Genomic DNA, 17,311 nt, shown 5'->3' with positions numbered 1-17,311 from the left:
ATGCCACTTTTCCAAGAAACCACACGTCCTCGGTTCAACCCCCTTTAACTGGAGTCAGTGCTCCTCTATCAGCGGCTCTCCTCACCAGTGTCAAGTGCTGTGGAATAAATGCTACAACGTCCGGTTGTTATTTTCAAAGTAAAATTGGATGTGACTCACAAGCCAGATGTTCATGAAAGTCATAGTCTGGGGATTTTTTTTCATATTTTTCATTTATGGTCAAAAGACCTAAAAGAAAACAACACGACACCGATAAAGAATTGATCCTACCGATAAAAATAGTCTGTGAGCCTATAGTTACTTTAAAATCCATCCCATACGCATCATTTAGTTGAAATAAATACTAATGGTGTATTAATCCACATCTGAAAATATTGCTTTTTTACCAAAAACTAGAGTCAATCTAATTTTTACCCATTTTTAAATCTTATTAGGAACGCCAGCATTATTTTTTTTAACAAAATGAGAGATAATGTGTCGTAAATGAAAACACCAATTGGTTTTACTTCAAATTCTCCCACTTATCAAAAGCATTTTTTTCATATTCCATATGCATGCAGGATTAAGCGAGATTTCATTAATCAAAGGAGTCAGCCGTGATAGAATAATGGTTTGGTTGTTCTGCACAACCTCCCCTGAATGTGTGCAGCTTTAAAATGTATTTTTTAATAATTAAGTGATTTGCTAGCATTTTTGCAAGTAATATTTCTCATTTGCAAGTCATACTGTATTTTGTCTAAACGGACTGAACTAAAGAGGACTTTATTATAGTTTACACTATATATGTCAAGCGTTTCAACATCACCATGGTGTATTGACAGGCACACATGGTAGCAATTTCCTGGTAAGGCATGCTTTATAAAACTTTTATGAGTTATAATTAATGGCTTATAAGACGTAATAAGAGGTTGCCAGGTTTTACAAACTCTCTCTGGCTGTTGTTTATCTACTTGAGTTATCTTTGCAGCTTTCGGATCATCGTGACCTTTTGGTAAAGGGTGAGGGCTGAAAAATCCATTTATTTTATTTACATTTATGTTTTAATACTTGACAGATTGTTGTAAAACCTATTTTATTATTATTATCTTATTGACATTTATTGTTACAGATAACTTTGCAATTGAGAAACCTGTGCCCTCTTTCATTCAGTGAATAACCTAACATTTATAACCACGTTTGATGGTAGTTTTAATTCGTTTTAATTAATGTTTTCTGATCTATAAAGTATTAGTGTGATGTATGTATATAATGATTTATAGCCAGTAATTAAGTCATTATTTCAAGTAATAGTCTCTTTATTAAGGGTGTGTTTTAAGAATGTGGTACCTCACACGTTCACCCTGGAGCAGCAGGTGGTGATGCTAAACGACAAAAAGAATTAACTGATGGGAAGAAGTGTTGACCTAAGAAAACATTTTAAGACCCTTGCTTTGGGCTGGAGGTCATAAAACAGGATCTTATTGACCGGACCTGTTTCTCCTCACTTGCGTCACTTTGGCTCGACTGGAGAGGCAGATGGGATCCTTTACATGGCGCACCAAAGAACACTTGGCACAAAGTGATGATTGCATCCTCAAGGATTTACCAGTTGCAAAATGTCTAATACTGTCCAAGACAAAGTGCACACACTCTTGGTATAGTGTACTGTTACCCGAGGGCCCTTTGCCGGATGTCATCCTCATGTCCTTCATGTCTCTCTCTCTCTCTATCAAAACAAAGAAAAAATGACAAAAAATGGGTTTATTGAAATGTCCTTAAGCAAGACACTGACACTGTACTAAATCCTGTTACCATTGAACAACTGGACCCGCCGGCATGACCAGGGTTCAAACCTGTTGACTTTAGGCCGTTAGTATTCTCATTATGCGTCACAACTAAAGCGACCACTGACTGTGAATATTTTGCTCAATGAAGGGACAATCTCGAGACCGAATTGCGCACACACATGATTTAGTTATGCAATGCTATGCCACATCATGGAACAGTATCACAGGGTTATCATGGGTGTCACCTCATGACAAAGTAAGATATGTATCAGGAACAGAGAATATTATCCCTCAAGATAAATAAGTATGGAGGAAAACACAGGACCAAGAGTCTATTCATGGCTTAATCCAGTGCCACATTTGAGACTGACCACGCACTGCCCCCCATAAAAAAGCTAAAGTGTTTATATTATGTAAGGATACTATTGGACGGAGCACACTACTTTATTATGTCCTATATCTTTAATACAGGAATATTACATTGATTATTGGGGTTTAAAAATACCACAGGTATTATTACAAGGTACAATAAGGTCACTATAAAGACACAATTGAGCACCACAGACACAGTTTAAAATCCCTATAGGGACATTATAAGACATGATGTGTGTGTGTGTGTGTGTATGTTTAGGTGAGGCAGCTGGAAGTAATCCTATTTAGGTACCAGCGTACAGGACTTTTGTTGGGCCCTAACCCTTATTTGACAGGAAATCCACACTTCAGCCGTTAACGGGCGGCGGACTTAAAGCCCTCCAGAGAGAACAGCAGGGGGAAGAAATGGTTTGAGGTAAATGCCAGACGCCCGGCCCTCCCTCATTAAGACGCGTGCAGGTCATTTAATTTTTCTTTGGTCCCTTTTTTCTCCCTTTGGTCTGTGTCTGTGTGTGTGCAGGAAAGTACCAGCAGGTGTAGAGGTGTGTGTGTGTGTGTGTGTGTGTGTGTGTGTGTGTGTGTGTGTGTGTGTGTACTCAGCGGTTCTAGGCCTTGGCAGCAGGCATGGAGGTGCACAGAGCACCCTACACACATCACACCCGCAACGTCAATCAGTGTCAGTGCAAAGAAGGAATCCAGACGCCCAGAAAATCTGTCTTGGAGCAAATTTCTGTACCCTTTGAACTACAGCTAGCCCCCTTGTGCCTCACAAGCATCAGGTAAATAAGTTATGGTTTGACAGCTGATTATGCATCGAGGGAGAAGATGTTGGAAGTGGGAGTGCTCTTTCATAAAGTAACAAAGCAATGGGAATATTAACTTCCATGATTTATTTTTTCATTTAAATACCCGGGCTTATTGCTGAGGATTCCAAAGATATTAGTCATTCTGCGCAATTATTAATGAGCACATTGGAAGTATAGTGGCGCTATGATATAAAAGACTGAAAAGCAACTTAATTTCAATCCTCGCTTCAGATGTAATCAGTGTAACTGACATTATTCAACTGCCAGTAACGATGATGTCAAGTTCTTGGAGAGCATAATCAAAAGCTACTTTTGAAGTCATTTCCAGAGGATTTCCAACCAATTTGTCATGGCCCTCCACAATCGTATTCTTGTTTTGTTATTGATGATAAATCTCAGTATTTCTGCATTTCTAGACTAAGGTAGAATCGGGCCAACAGCAATAAAGTGTTGTAAAAGAAGTTAAAGTGTTGTGATGGGTTTGTCTTCTTTGGACCGTTTCCCTGCTTTTCCCTCCTTTGCCGTCTTTTTGTTTGCTGTAGATGCCGTAAGCAAACACATGAATGCTCCTTTCACTGACAGTTTAAAATAGGTTGACTTTTTAATAAAGAGGTATTTTATGGTAGGGGTCTAGTGGAAAGTGTGCTAACTGCATGCTTTCCAAACTATTAAGAAAAAAATTCAGGCAATTTTTTTTTTCAAAAATGAAAAAACGACATCAGAATAATAAAGGATGTTACTATGCCATAAAAAAATGGCGTGTAAGGCTTTAAAGCATTTATTTAATTAGTCTCTTTTTTGCTCTTACATTCCCCCTACTATTATAATGCACGTTCTGGGTGTGACCCTTCTGAGTGTGTGGTCGTTCAGAACGTGCCATTGCTTAAACTTATTCTTTCTAATGACCAGCAGGGTGCGACTCTTCTGGTTGCAAAAAGACGACAGATTGTATAAAATCTTTTGACCCTACTTCTCACTTGATTTATTTAAACATTTCAAACAAATGCGTATGGCTTCAGGTTGTCTTCCATCCAGCACGATGTTCATTTAGTAAATTATGGTCCCATTGAGAGTAAAACATGGGATAATGCTAGGTAAGCTTGAGCGTGGTTACCTTGTGATGACAGGTTGCTTCCATGGCATTGTTTGGTTTGGTAGTTGTACAAGTTTTTGTGTTAGAAGCTTTACCCTTTCACATTTTGTTTATAGTTCATGCATTTTAATTGTAACATTTTCAAAAAAACAAGATGGAGGCAGGTCAAGGCTTAGTCCCCCCCAAAAATGAGTGACGTCACATTGACTACGTCCACTTCTTATATACAGTCTTTGTTTGTAAATGTGAGTCCATTTGGAGCGGAACGATTGATTGGTCCCGGAAATGCTGTAAAGACCTGCACTCAGTCCACGGAGCCCTGAAGACCCGTTGATATTGACCATGCTGCATGTCCAAATTGCACCAACTTGGACAGTGCACGTCATACGGTCCCCAGCAAAACATTCTCCAAGAGTAAAGTAGATCGGACGAACAGTTCTCGAGATATGCCCAGGACTCACAGACACAGATTCCTTACTTTATAGTTAGGAGCCCACATAAACACGCACATATTTCATGGCCTGCTGAGCTACATAAAGAGGTGTGGACAGGAGAAGTGAGGGGGTGGAGGAGGGAGACCCAGAGAGATGGGTAGTGTTCATCATAGTGGAGAGCTGGGAGGTTTTGAAGTTTGTCAGCTCCCAAAGCCAAAACAGCACAGTGCCAACATGTATGATGAACTCATCGCATTTACATTTTGAGTTTTCTTCTTTTTTGGGCAATTCTTGATTTTGCGAGATTTCATGGGTGTTACCCGGACTTACCTTATCAGGGTCCAGGTGTCCATGCCTTGCCCTGGGGCAATATCATAAACAATGCTGGCCATCATACGTGCAAGATTTAACCCCTCTCTCTCTAATTACTTTACACCCCAGCTGCCCAACAAACACTCCCCCTGTGCCCGCTTCACTCCAGTCCTGCACATGAAGGAGGCTAATCACCGGTGTGATCTCCCCCTTTTCACCTCTGACCCCCCCCCGACACTAGAATAACAACCTCCATACCAGTCCTCCAAAACCTCGACTCCCAATTAGGAGGGTGCTTTTTCCTTTGCAAGATGACAGATGAGGGGTCAGAGGGTTGTCAGACCCCCTTGCTAGTTTCTCCTCGTGCCCACCGAGGGATGAAACAGGAGGACGTCCTTGCCTTTGGGGAGTGACAAGGAAAAAAGTTTAGCGATGGAAGTTGCAATGACATAGATAAATGACTGTCGGACAACTTGGCACAGGAGCACTCAGAGTGGGGTAGTTGGTGTGGGAAGCAGATGGGAAGGTAGACCTGTTGGATGGAGTTTTAGTAAAAGAAAAAAAAAAAGGCAGTCAAGGAAAAGAGATAATACGAACAACTGCTGGGGATCGACTTTTGACATTAAGTAAAGCGAATCAGAGGTCAGCAAAGAGATTGTGAGTGGATTGAAGGATTGAATGACCGGAGTAAAAACGAATGAAATTGAGAACAAGGGGGAGGAAAAAGACAGAGAGATAAGGCATCGCTTGCTGTGCTGAAACGCTACAGCGAGCCGCTGCAATAAAAGCAGAGCTGCAGTCCAATGAATCAAGGCGTTGGGGGCTTTCCTCTCCTCTCTGTTGTGTGTTATGTCCACTGCTAATGGTCAGCAGATGTGGAGGTATTTCACAAGTGCGGCTTTGGAAAACATTCCCGCACATAAATCCAATTAGGTCGGACCTTGCACACGAGCTAGCTAGCCAGCAGTCGAGTGCGCTCGCGACCGCCCAAACACTCCACAGACACAGTTGACTTAGATAATCAGATTTTTCACAAGATGTAGACTTAGTATTTGAGACTTTTTAGGTTTAAGTAAACCAATGTTCTAATTCAGGGTTTTGGCTATTTGGGTCTGTCTGGTATTGATTTTGCGGCGGGTGATCAGCTTTCTTTTTCTCTTTATAGGTGGTCCAAAAAAAATATCGGAAAGAGTGGATTCTTGAGACAGTGTCAGAGATCGCGTTCCAAGCCAAAGTTGTATCACCAATTGGAAATGCTCCCTCTCTCCAGATCATCACTCTTGGGGAAAAAAACTATGCATGAACTCTGTGCCAAGGAAATATACCTCGAAGCAGAAAACTTTCAACAAAATCATGATTCCTCTGGGTGTCATTCAACAAAAACCATCACTTTCCCAAAGTAAGTTATTTGTTCATGATAGTACAAAGCCTTGTTTTGGACAAGATACTGGTGGCCAGATGCCCTCTGGTTTATAGCTGTTGATCCAATATGAATTTCATTTTATGCGGTGAGGTAAATGGTCATCTGTATTTGACACAATGATATAATCACAGAGTCTCAAATTACAAAGCTGGCTCGCAAATTTGGATTCATTCATTGTGATCTGTCTAGCATGAATAGCTTATTTTCATGGGACAGGGCAGGTAGACCCTCAGCCATCAGCATGGACCTGTACTATAGCCTGATTGAACTGGCTGTTTGCTAAGCCCCACCCCTTAGTTACTGTTGCTACACCTGTCAAGCTTTCCATTTCATCACAACACACTAAAACATTGTTATTCTACTTATATATCATAAATAATTTCAAGCCCATAAACATAGAATGTGTTGGCTGAACTTACAATTGTGGCTTACAGATTTCAGCTGTAGCCTAAGCTAATGCTGAAGCGCAAGTTTGGCTGGAGTTGCTGGAGTGTCTACTTCCCAAGAGCTTTTATACAAGGACCCATGTAATTCCAACCTTTGGGCCAAAATGTAAAATTTGCTTCAAAGCCTGGCGCTCTACTTTATATAAAATGCTTTATTTACAAGCTTTGGAAGTTGAGTGTGCAAAACCTTTTGTTTTTATTTGATCTTATTTTTGGACACTTTTGCCTTCGTTGGACGAGTGCAGAGTGTTGTAGCAGACTGGAAAAGGGAAGAGAGAGGGAGAGGGAAGAACCTGTTTGGCGTGGCGAGCTTGGCGCATTGCCTAACGTCTTCAGTCTTCATTGTTCTCATGATGCTTTGTGCGAAATATAGTTATTATGCAAATTAAATTTAGGCCAGGCCCTTAAAGAGCGTTGACGCATTTTGTTCCCATTTCGGCTTGAACATAGCCAACTGGATTTTTTTTGAAAACAAAAAAAAACCAACAAGCTTACCATGGTTAACAAAACCCCTAACACTCACATCATCTTAGCAATTACAAGAGTACATATGATCTGACGTAGAGTCAGCGCTCAGCAGCGACTGCAGCCTACTGTGTCTGGATCATGAGCTATTGTTTCTGGTGTGGCAGCTGCTGCAGGCTTGTCTGGCACCTCATTCACTGCTAACCGGCTCCACGTGTGTGTAAGGACAGGTCCACATACATTTCATGTTCCTTCTGCACACACACACACACACACACACACACACACACACACACACACACACACACACACACACACACACACACACACACACACACACACACACACACACACACACACACACACACACACACACACACACACACACACACACACGAGTTCCACACATACAGGCGTAAATACACACCTCGCCACACGCCACAGACAGACCCACGTGCGCACACACACACTCACTAATACCCTGGCTTTAGTGGCACAGCGGGTGTGTGGTGGTCTTGTGTGGCTTTATTAACTAGGGTGGGGCAGGGAGAGGTGAGATGGTGGAGCCAGGGATGGAAGGAGGGAGGGAGTTGGAGAGAGAGAGAGCACAGAACGGGGGGGGGGGGGGGGGGGGTGAACGAGGGAGTCCCACCAGGTGCTAATAGATTTCCTGCAGCTTTGAAACATTCGCCTGCGCTGGTATCCTGGAATGGAGTCAGGTTTCATCTGTGGCAAATTACCCAGACCGAGGATTGACCTCCCTTCAACACACACCCCAGACACACGCCAGCGACACACATTCTGACACACATTTACCAAGCGGGACAGACGTATGCACACACACAGTTACTCCTACATAGTACTAACATACATCCTCAGTGGTGAAATGCCTTCACAAACTGTTTTTGTCATAAAAGAAATAGTTCTAAATTTGTGTAAACACGCTTGTTTGTTTTTTTGTTCAGAAAGTTAGATCTGAGTATTATATTTCCATCTCATGTCTGGAGCTGGGAATACAACGATTTAAGAATAAAGACAGGAAGCAGTGAGAAACAGTCCGTCCAAAGTTCAAAAATACTCCCAATAAGGTTGTATTTCTTTTGATTTAGTCACAAAGAAAGAGTTGCCAGATCATTTTGTTGTACTTCAGTTTCTGTGCTTATTTAACAAACAAGCTGTAATGTATTAATAATCAGTGAGTTTAGAGGTGTTGGTTGATTTTTCTAACTTTCGGACAGACCTATGCTACGCTTTCTGTTCTTTATGCTAATCTAAGCTGATCAGCTGCAGCTTCATATTTTCTACAGACATAAGAACGGGGTGTCAACCTTTTTCTGAAACCCTTGGCAAAAAATTGAAGGTGATTCATTCCCAAAATGTCAAACTGTTATATTGGGTAACATGCCCTGACTACATGCGATTAAGATCGATTTAAACAATCTTAACTTTCAGAGAGATGGAAAAAAGGGCGTGTATCCCAAAGTGTTCGTTTAACTCTCACCACACATTTGCACTAAATCATTTTCTAATTATCCACGATTGCCACACACATGCACAGGTTTGCCACACACCAGTTGCCTTTGATACTTGCGGTGGGAGAGCTGCTGCACTTGCCTGTTTGCATGCTTGTAATTCCTCCTTCTCTGCATGTGTGTGTCTGTGTGTGGGTGCTGAATGTTTGTGTAATCGGCCCAAAATTAAGTTTTTGTAGACGACTAACCTTTGCTCAGAAAATTGATTTATGTAGCACAAGTGTTTACCGTATGTATCTGTGGGGGTGTAATGGTTTACAAGTTTGTTTATCTGTTGTGCGGCCATATTTTTGTGTCCATATACGTGTGTGTGTGCGCGCGTGGGCTTGAAAGCATGTGGACATCTGCATATAGCTCTAGTTGTGAGACGCAGCTGTAGGTTAATTTAGCCACAGTAAATGGGGCTTGTCGTGTCAGAGGATCATTAAGAGAGTAGGTTTTCCGTGTGTGCCAGTGCTTTATCACTCACATTATTACTGCACAAAGTTAAAATGCTGACTTGGTGTCCTGATCAGAGACCCGGGGGCTTGCAGCAGAGGAAATAACTCACTCTTCCAGAATAAAAAGCTGCATGACTTTGTGCCTGTTATGTAATTGGCTTGGCTCTGATCTATCGGATCGGTCTCTGTAACAAGGGATTCTGTTAGACTCATCGCAGCAGTCTGTCTGGCACTGTTAGTCATTGTTTGTGACTCTGAGTATGAATGCATGTGTTTGATCTAACGATCGGTCAGGCAATCAGCCAATCAGTCAGTTAAAAATCTGTCTGCCAGAAGGAACAACAGTCGAGGCCAGATGCTGACAAATCTTTGACAATCTGATTTGCTGTTAACATTTTTTCAGTGTGCACGAGAGATTCATTCTGTTTTACTGCTTCTTACAAAGATTACTCTTACGAAACAGAATAATGTTCATTTCCTTTAAAGAGTCAGCTCATCCAAATAACAAAAAAAAGAATCGTAATTTACCTTTACTGGTATCTATCCATGCGTATAGTTCTGATGGTATTTGTCCTGGCTTCAGATATTTGTCATTGAGATATCTGCTCCTGTCAAAATACAATTGAGGTGATGGCCTTTTGTTTGTGGTTCTCATAATCTTGATCTTAATTTGCAACTTGTACAGGCAAGGCAAGAAAACCTTAGTTATGTTGCATGCCGTACTTGCCTCCAATTTTGGAGTCCATTTTATGTCCATGTAGATGAATCTTTTTAGTTATGTACGGAAATATTTTAATGGTTTGGACCTGAAGTTTCAAGTTTGATCACTTAATGTCATATTTTGTATACTTGTATTTTTATACTGAATTCAATAAAAAAGCTAAAAATATTCCAGAAAAAGTGTCCCTGTTGCACTAGATAAATCACAGATCTTGGTTTGACCACTTTTGATTGGATCTACTACCCAAGAAATAGTCCCTATATGAAAACTGTTCACAATGTAGATTGTTTAAGGTAATATGGACACTGCCTTTGGAAAGAAGTGTTGCTTTTGCTTGATATGTCATTTTTCATTAAAACCCAATATGTAAAAGTGATTTTGTAGTGGTAATGGTGTTCTGTACAGGGGGATGTGGGATTTCCTGATGTCTTTCACTTTGCAGTTTTTGTTTAGATTCAACAAATGAGATATAAAATGTTAATTAATGAGCTGTCAGAGCATTGGTGGGGGAGCAAGACATTTTAGAAACTCATTTAAAAAAATGCTACTCCTTTAAACTGTTGTGAAGACAGGTTTCCAAATAACTTGCAGAATCAATAAAAGTCAATCCTAAGAATTATGTAGATGAATCTTGGCCATCAATTTTTTCATTTTTTCCCTTTCCGCACACCATCCTTTAAGACGTTTTGACAGCTTGTCTCTTTTTCACCTTGGGTCTGTCTGCAAATCTCTGTAAGTGCTCCTCTGTTTTCTCTTTTCCTCTTCTCTCCTCTCCCTTGAGATAAGGACCACTCATATTTCCAGTCAAGCCCAGCTGATACAAAACCGTGGGTGATGCTGGTGATTCAAAAACCACATCAAACCTCCGGTACTGGTCACTGAGCGGCCCAGTGTGGGAGGGTGTCCAATGTCTGCTCTGGATGTTTTTCTGTATACCCGATACAGCTGGAGCGTCCACTTTAGCTTCACTTTCTCTGTGGCCAAAAAACATGAAAGGAACATGAAAAGCCAATGTAACCAGACTGCAGCAATTACAACAAAGTGAGTACACAAATGACCTGCAGATGAGTCATAAAGTGGTGCAGGGACAAGGGAGCAGGTGAAGGAAATGTAGAACTCAAACTGTTTTGGAAAGAGCTTTGACTTGACCAGTCCAATTGTATAACTCGTGCTTTTCATCCAGCTTTTTTCTGAGCTCCTGGGTGGTTGAAGTCGCTAATGGCTGTGAAAAAAGTTTCTTTTGGAGAATTCAGGAATTGCGTTATGCAAAGTTGTTTGTACAGGCAAGAAATATTTTGATGTTGATTATGTAATGATACACATCATCAATAATCTATCGTTTTCATCATGCCTACCACATTTGTTGACATTGACACTCATGTGAATACCATAATGTCTCCTATAGCTGTAATAGTTAAGTAATGTATAGTTTCAGGTTCAAAGGTAATGTGACTTAATCATCCAATGACGTTACTCACGTTCCAGAGAGAGCATGTGAGGTCTCCAGTCAATCATGCATGAGCTCACTCGAAGTGGACCCCGGGCGACAGTTTTGAGATGGTCCCACGATGGCTTTGCTGGGTTAAACCGGAAATCCAAAGCAGACATCACATTGTACAAAATGTACCAAATTCTGGGAATAACATTTTGGAGGAAGAAAATATTGTTAAGGTTTGACGAGGGTTCAATAATCAAGAGTAAGGCTTCAATATGTTTCAAACTTATAAAAACAAGTGCTTGTTGGATTTTCGTACCAGCAGGGTGTTGCATGTGCCGATCCGACAACCGAGGGCTGAGAAAAAGTAGGATTTGAAAGGATCTTTCAAACTTTCTTTTTTCTTTCTTCACATCGCTATTTCTGTCAATTTTTGTGCCAAAAAATCTGAGACTGTCAAAAGGTGCGCACCATTGTTCCAAAGGCGATTAACAACTGCTGTAGTGGAAGCTCATGGGGATCAGAAAAAAAGACCAAAGAATTAAGTTTGCACCATTGTTCCCATATGTGTGAATAACTACGTCAATAGAAAAAAGATACGTAAAAGCCTGAGAGTTCATGGCTGCAATGTGATGCAGCCAGGAGGAGGCTTTGACAGCAGGCTTTTCTTGTTGGGTTGCTTCTCAGCCAAGGGAGTGTACATACAGCCATGTATAAAGAATGGCACCAAAACATCCTCCGAGAGCAACTTCTCCCAACCATCCAAGAACAGTTTGGTGACGAACAATGCCTTTTCCAGCATGATGGAGCACCTTGCCATAAGGCAAAAGTGATAACTAAGTGGCTCGGGGAACAAAACATTGACATTTTGGGTCCATGGCCAGGAAACTCCCCAGACCTTAATCCCATTAAGAACTTGTGGTCAATCCTCAAGAGGCAGGTGGACAAACGAAAACCCACAAATTCTGACAAACTCCAAGCATTGATTATGCAAGAATGGGCTGCCATCAGTCAGGCTGTGGCCCAGAAGTTAATTGACAGCATGCCAGGGCGAATTGCAGAGGTCTTGAAAAAGAAGGGTCAACACTGCAAAGACTCTTTGCATAAACTTAATGTAATTGTCAAAAAAAAGCCTTTGACACTCATGAAATGCTTGTAATTATACTTCAGTATACCAAAGTAACATCTGACAAAAAGATTTAAAAACACTGAAGCAGCAAACTTTGTGAAAACCAATACTTGTGTCATTCTCGAAACTTTAGGCCACGGCTGTATATAAGAAGTGGACATCGTCACCGTGACGTCAACCATGGGTTTGTGGACTGACAGATGAAGCCTTGGGTTCCGCATTTTGGCAATCACCAACTTGTTTTTGGCTGTCACCATCTTGTTTTTTGCAACCAGATGTGACAGGAAATAATGGCGCTAAGTAGCTTATGACAGAACAGTGAAGGAAACATTTCAAGACAACTAAAATGCTACAATTAACTTTCATGAACTGAAAACAAACTGTGCAAAAAGTTCTAAGACAAAAACAAATTCAACATCTGGATTCAACTGGACCTTGTTCTTGTGAGTATCTCTGTTGGGCCTCACAAAGCATGTTTCTGTGTCGCTCATTGTGTGAAACACAACATTAGGGTTGTCAGCACTGTTGCAGTTCTTAGCACTGTTGGTTAGCAGTTAGCCCGCTGTCTCAGCTGTTTCTGTGTTGAAAGTGGTTTGGAGGCAATACCTCAATCATATCAGATATTCTCTGAATTCCATATTGAGCACCTTTAAATAATGATCAAGAAATCGTCACGCAGTTCCATGTGATTATCATTGTGATGATGAAAGCACAACTGATAAACAGGGATTGATGTTACATACAGTATGTTTGACATAAACTGCACTGAGAGCAAAGATATTGTCATGTACTGATAAGTTTTCCTGAAACTACAGGCTACTTGGAGCCGCTTACCGCCTGTATGCATTACAAAGGATGCCATACTTTTACTGTAATCTCCTTCATCGTAATCTAATATCTAAAAAAACGTTACAATGTAAAGAGTTGCATGTAGTTGACTGGTAAGCCTCAGGGTACATACTCTGTGAATAAGAGGGGCACAATCCATTCATCCATCCATAAGCTATACCGGCTGGGGGGCTGGAGCCAATCCCTGCTGTCATTGGGTTCCCCCAGGACAGATCACTAGTCTGTACACATAGAGACAGACAGCCAATTGCCAATTAACCGTGTGGCTTAGGAAATCAGAGCACCAGGAGAAAACCTAAGCAGACGGGAGGTACAAGCAAACGTCGAGCAGAAAGGCCTCCGGGGGCTGGCAGCAGAAGTACAATATGCTAAACACATCAATCTCAGCTTCCCTGAAATGAGATCCCCTTGTGCCTTGTAAGTATCACAACATATCATTTACAGCAGTTGTGATTGGATTTTGAGCCTATGCCAAAAATGCCTTCATGAGGTGTTTGAAATTTAAATGAAGGGGTACGAACTTCCTTTGAGATCGGGGTGGTTACAGATGTCCCCCCTGAGCACAATGTCAAAGTAAAGACATTTAAAATAACAGAGAAAGGAGATGTGGAGACAAACCAAAACCTCATCAATGCCTTGGTGGTCTAATTCTTGCTCTTTGTTGTTGGTTGAGGCTCTGAACATTGTTTTTCCCAACCACAACCCCCAAAGTTGTTCTTCCCAATAAACATGTGCCTACTGAATCCTTTGTGGCTTGCATCTGTGCAAAACAAAATGTTCCCAGTTGTCTCAGCTGGTTTTGTCTGTGGGCGTAAACAGGTTTCGTATGGGGACAATAATCTCCTCAGTTACCCAAAACTGTCCATACTGCTTCCAACAGAATAGGAAGGGAGAATGCAGAAACCATATCTTCTTCATCTCGCACGGTCAGGAATGCAAGTGTAAGCATTATCTGAGAAGAGGGGGAGCGAGGGTTTGAGAGCAGAACACGCATATAAATGAAGTAGTGAGCTTAAGTGTGTGACCGTTCCTGGTCAAGCACATGGGATCCCATTTATAAAGTATTTAAAGGTTACCGCTGGTGCACAAACAACATGTGACACCATCTCTATACTCCCTGGAAAGCCCATTTCATAAAAACAAATCTGGGGCTGTAATGAGGGAACTGTTAATACCACCAAATGTAATTACTTACATAATAAACTTTTCATATCTACTCTAGATGGCGTTTACTTATGGGACTTCAGGCTAGATATTAATCAGTGACAGAGGGACACAAGCCCAGAGACTTAGGATAACAATCAAAAACACAACAAGAGTGACCTCTAAGTGTAAACTTACTGGGTCATCTTGTTGCCAGACGTGAAATCCAGAACCCCTGGCAGGAAATCCAGCATGTGCTGTTGACATCGCAACTCATCCATGACAGACAAGGAATAACACTTGTGGATAGGAAGAGTTTCAGGAAAAAAAAAAATGCAGAGTTAAAGAAAGACAGGGTGCTGGCACTGGAAATCAGTTTTTTTTTAGCATGACTTTAAATCTGTCAAACGATTTTCACGCTAGCAAAGAGAATGCATTCAAAACGAGAAAAAGAGTGAGATTAATATGCTATGCTAACATAATACAACAGATTTATACGTCAAAATCCACGAGTGTTGAAGAAATGTTCTGTCATTGCAATGCATTACAATGTTGATAAAATATATTTTGAATCAGTATTCGGTTTCTTCACTGATTGCAGAGTCCATCAAATTATATACTTTTTTATAATGGCAGTTTCACATAGTTTTAATTGATGCTGTTGTCAACAATTTCTATCACTACATTGGTAAAATATTTAATTTCATATTACTGGTCTCTGTATAGTCATATACCAGCTGTACTATGGTAAATGGCCAATAAAGGCCATTTTTTATTATAAATAAATAATAAAGGCATTGTAATTGGTCACATTTAAAATGTCCCCAAGCACCTAAAGGATTATGTTTTTTCTTCGTGGCTAGCAGTGTGGCATACAGAACTAGGGTTAGTTTTTAACGTCCATAATAAAGAGTAAAGTATGTTGTCTTTGGGGGGCAGGGAGGAATAGTGGCTCTAAGAATCTGGGCTTGAGCACAGCTGGTTTCAGGTTCAAGTGTAAAGCGGACTGCGCTAACGAGAAAGTCACTTACCATTTGATCAACGTGCAACAGGGAAAACGGGAATTACTATAAATTTATGACCAGAGAACTTTATGGGTCGTTGTTAATGGACGTGTCCTTGAGCCAAATTCAATGTTGTAGAGAGATGTGGCTGGACCTACGCCTCCATCCTTTCTTTTCTTGGACATTGTTGATTTTGGCTGGATGTCATTTCTGATGTTGGCTAGACACTGGGAGAGCGGACTCAGGGTGCTTCCTTCTCATTTTCACACACATTTGGATGGGAAATGTGTGTTGGCAATGTGACAGGAGTTAGTAACAGAAATCTGATCCACTGGAAAAAACTGAGATATTTTGCAAGAAAAGGACATGAGCCAGAACTCTAAAAGCAATGCAACAGATAGTAATCATAAACTTTTATTCTGAATGTACCTTGTTTGCACATGAATAAACACATTTTTCCTCCCCATGATTATAAACATTGTTCTTTTTTCTTTTTGTTGAGAACAACATCAGTTTTGTACAAGTTTTTACATGGCTGATTCTGGAGAATCAAGTTCCACTAAAGTGTAACATGTTAAAGCACAATCGAGGGAGACTGACAGAGAGACCCACCAAGACCCTCCCAAAGAGTCTGGCGAGGGGCGACTTGGTGGACACCCTCATCAAGAGCCTGCCTTAAAACCCAAGGCAGAAAAAGATTGACTGACAGGCCCGCCAATCGTCTGCCAATGAGTGGCAGCAAGGTAACAGCTACAAAAAACACACTTTAAGCAATCCTCAAGATTCCAGAAATAAAAAGGCCAACCCACACGATCCATACAGAGAGCACCAGCAGAGTCAAAAACACTTCATATCACATCGAGAGTATATTATTCCTGAAGTGACAGCATCTGATTTTAGCACTTAAGAGTAGAATGAATCTGGACAACTATATGGAGCTCATGTTCATTCTCCAATGTTTTCTGCGCATCTCTAAAAGCAGCCAGTTGGGGCATTTGAGGTTGTGTGTATTTTGTGACTTAAAAGACCATACCAGTATTTTTGCAAGTTTAACCACAATAGGTTACAATAGACTTAACTACAATTCATGCCCATTATAGTTATTTAAAGGTATTTTCTTACTTTTCACGCAGCCATTGTTTTCCAATAATTTCTGTACAGCTCTTTGAACACCTTTTTTAAGACTCTTCAAACTTGCATGGGAAGCTTCTAGCGTTTATGGAAGTGCACAAAATGCAGTAGGAAAAGCACATAAACAAGCATAGACCACCCATTTTGTTTGTAATAAGCCTTTTGAACCGGCGTTAACAATAGTTATCACAACCATTCTAATGCTTCAGATGGTTAAACTGCACAGCACACCTGCCACATTGGAAGTTAATGTTGTGAATTCACTCTTTATGGAGCCCACACAGTCACTAACTGCACTCCATGTTAAAAAACATCACTATAACCCAACATGAAACCATGACTAGCTCCAATTCCACAAAACCAGCCTGAAAATGAAGAAAATCTGAATCGATGCATTAAAGTCTATAGAGCAGAGCCAGATAGTTGTTGGAACCTCGTTAGAGCTGGTTGATGCTAAGCTACGATTGGCAAGTATGCGTTCGAAGGTGTGACTTAGCAAACAAAACATGTATAGGTTGGTACAATAAAACTGCTTGGTTAAGTCTAGGAAAATCATAATTAAAGCGGGCTTTTGACTTTTATCGCACTAAACTGCTGAGGCCACGGCTGATGGAAATGTTTTTAGTTTTTAAGGTATTAAACCTAAACTATTGAACAAATCTTACTTTTTTTTCTTGATAATGGCGCCATATGACAAGTCCAGGGACCCAGTAGTGATTACAGTTCATACGAATTTCATGGCAATGAACCAAATAGCTGTTGAGACTCACTCAATTTGACTTAATGCCACAACCTAAGACGACGTCATGG

Source organism: Anoplopoma fimbria, chromosome 23 (genome assembly GCF_027596085.1).
Source record: "Anoplopoma fimbria isolate UVic2021 breed Golden Eagle Sablefish chromosome 23, Afim_UVic_2022, whole genome shotgun sequence".
Taxonomy (NCBI): Eukaryota; Metazoa; Chordata; class Actinopteri; order Perciformes; family Anoplopomatidae; genus Anoplopoma; species Anoplopoma fimbria.
Note: the sequence above shows the minus strand (reverse complement) of the source record.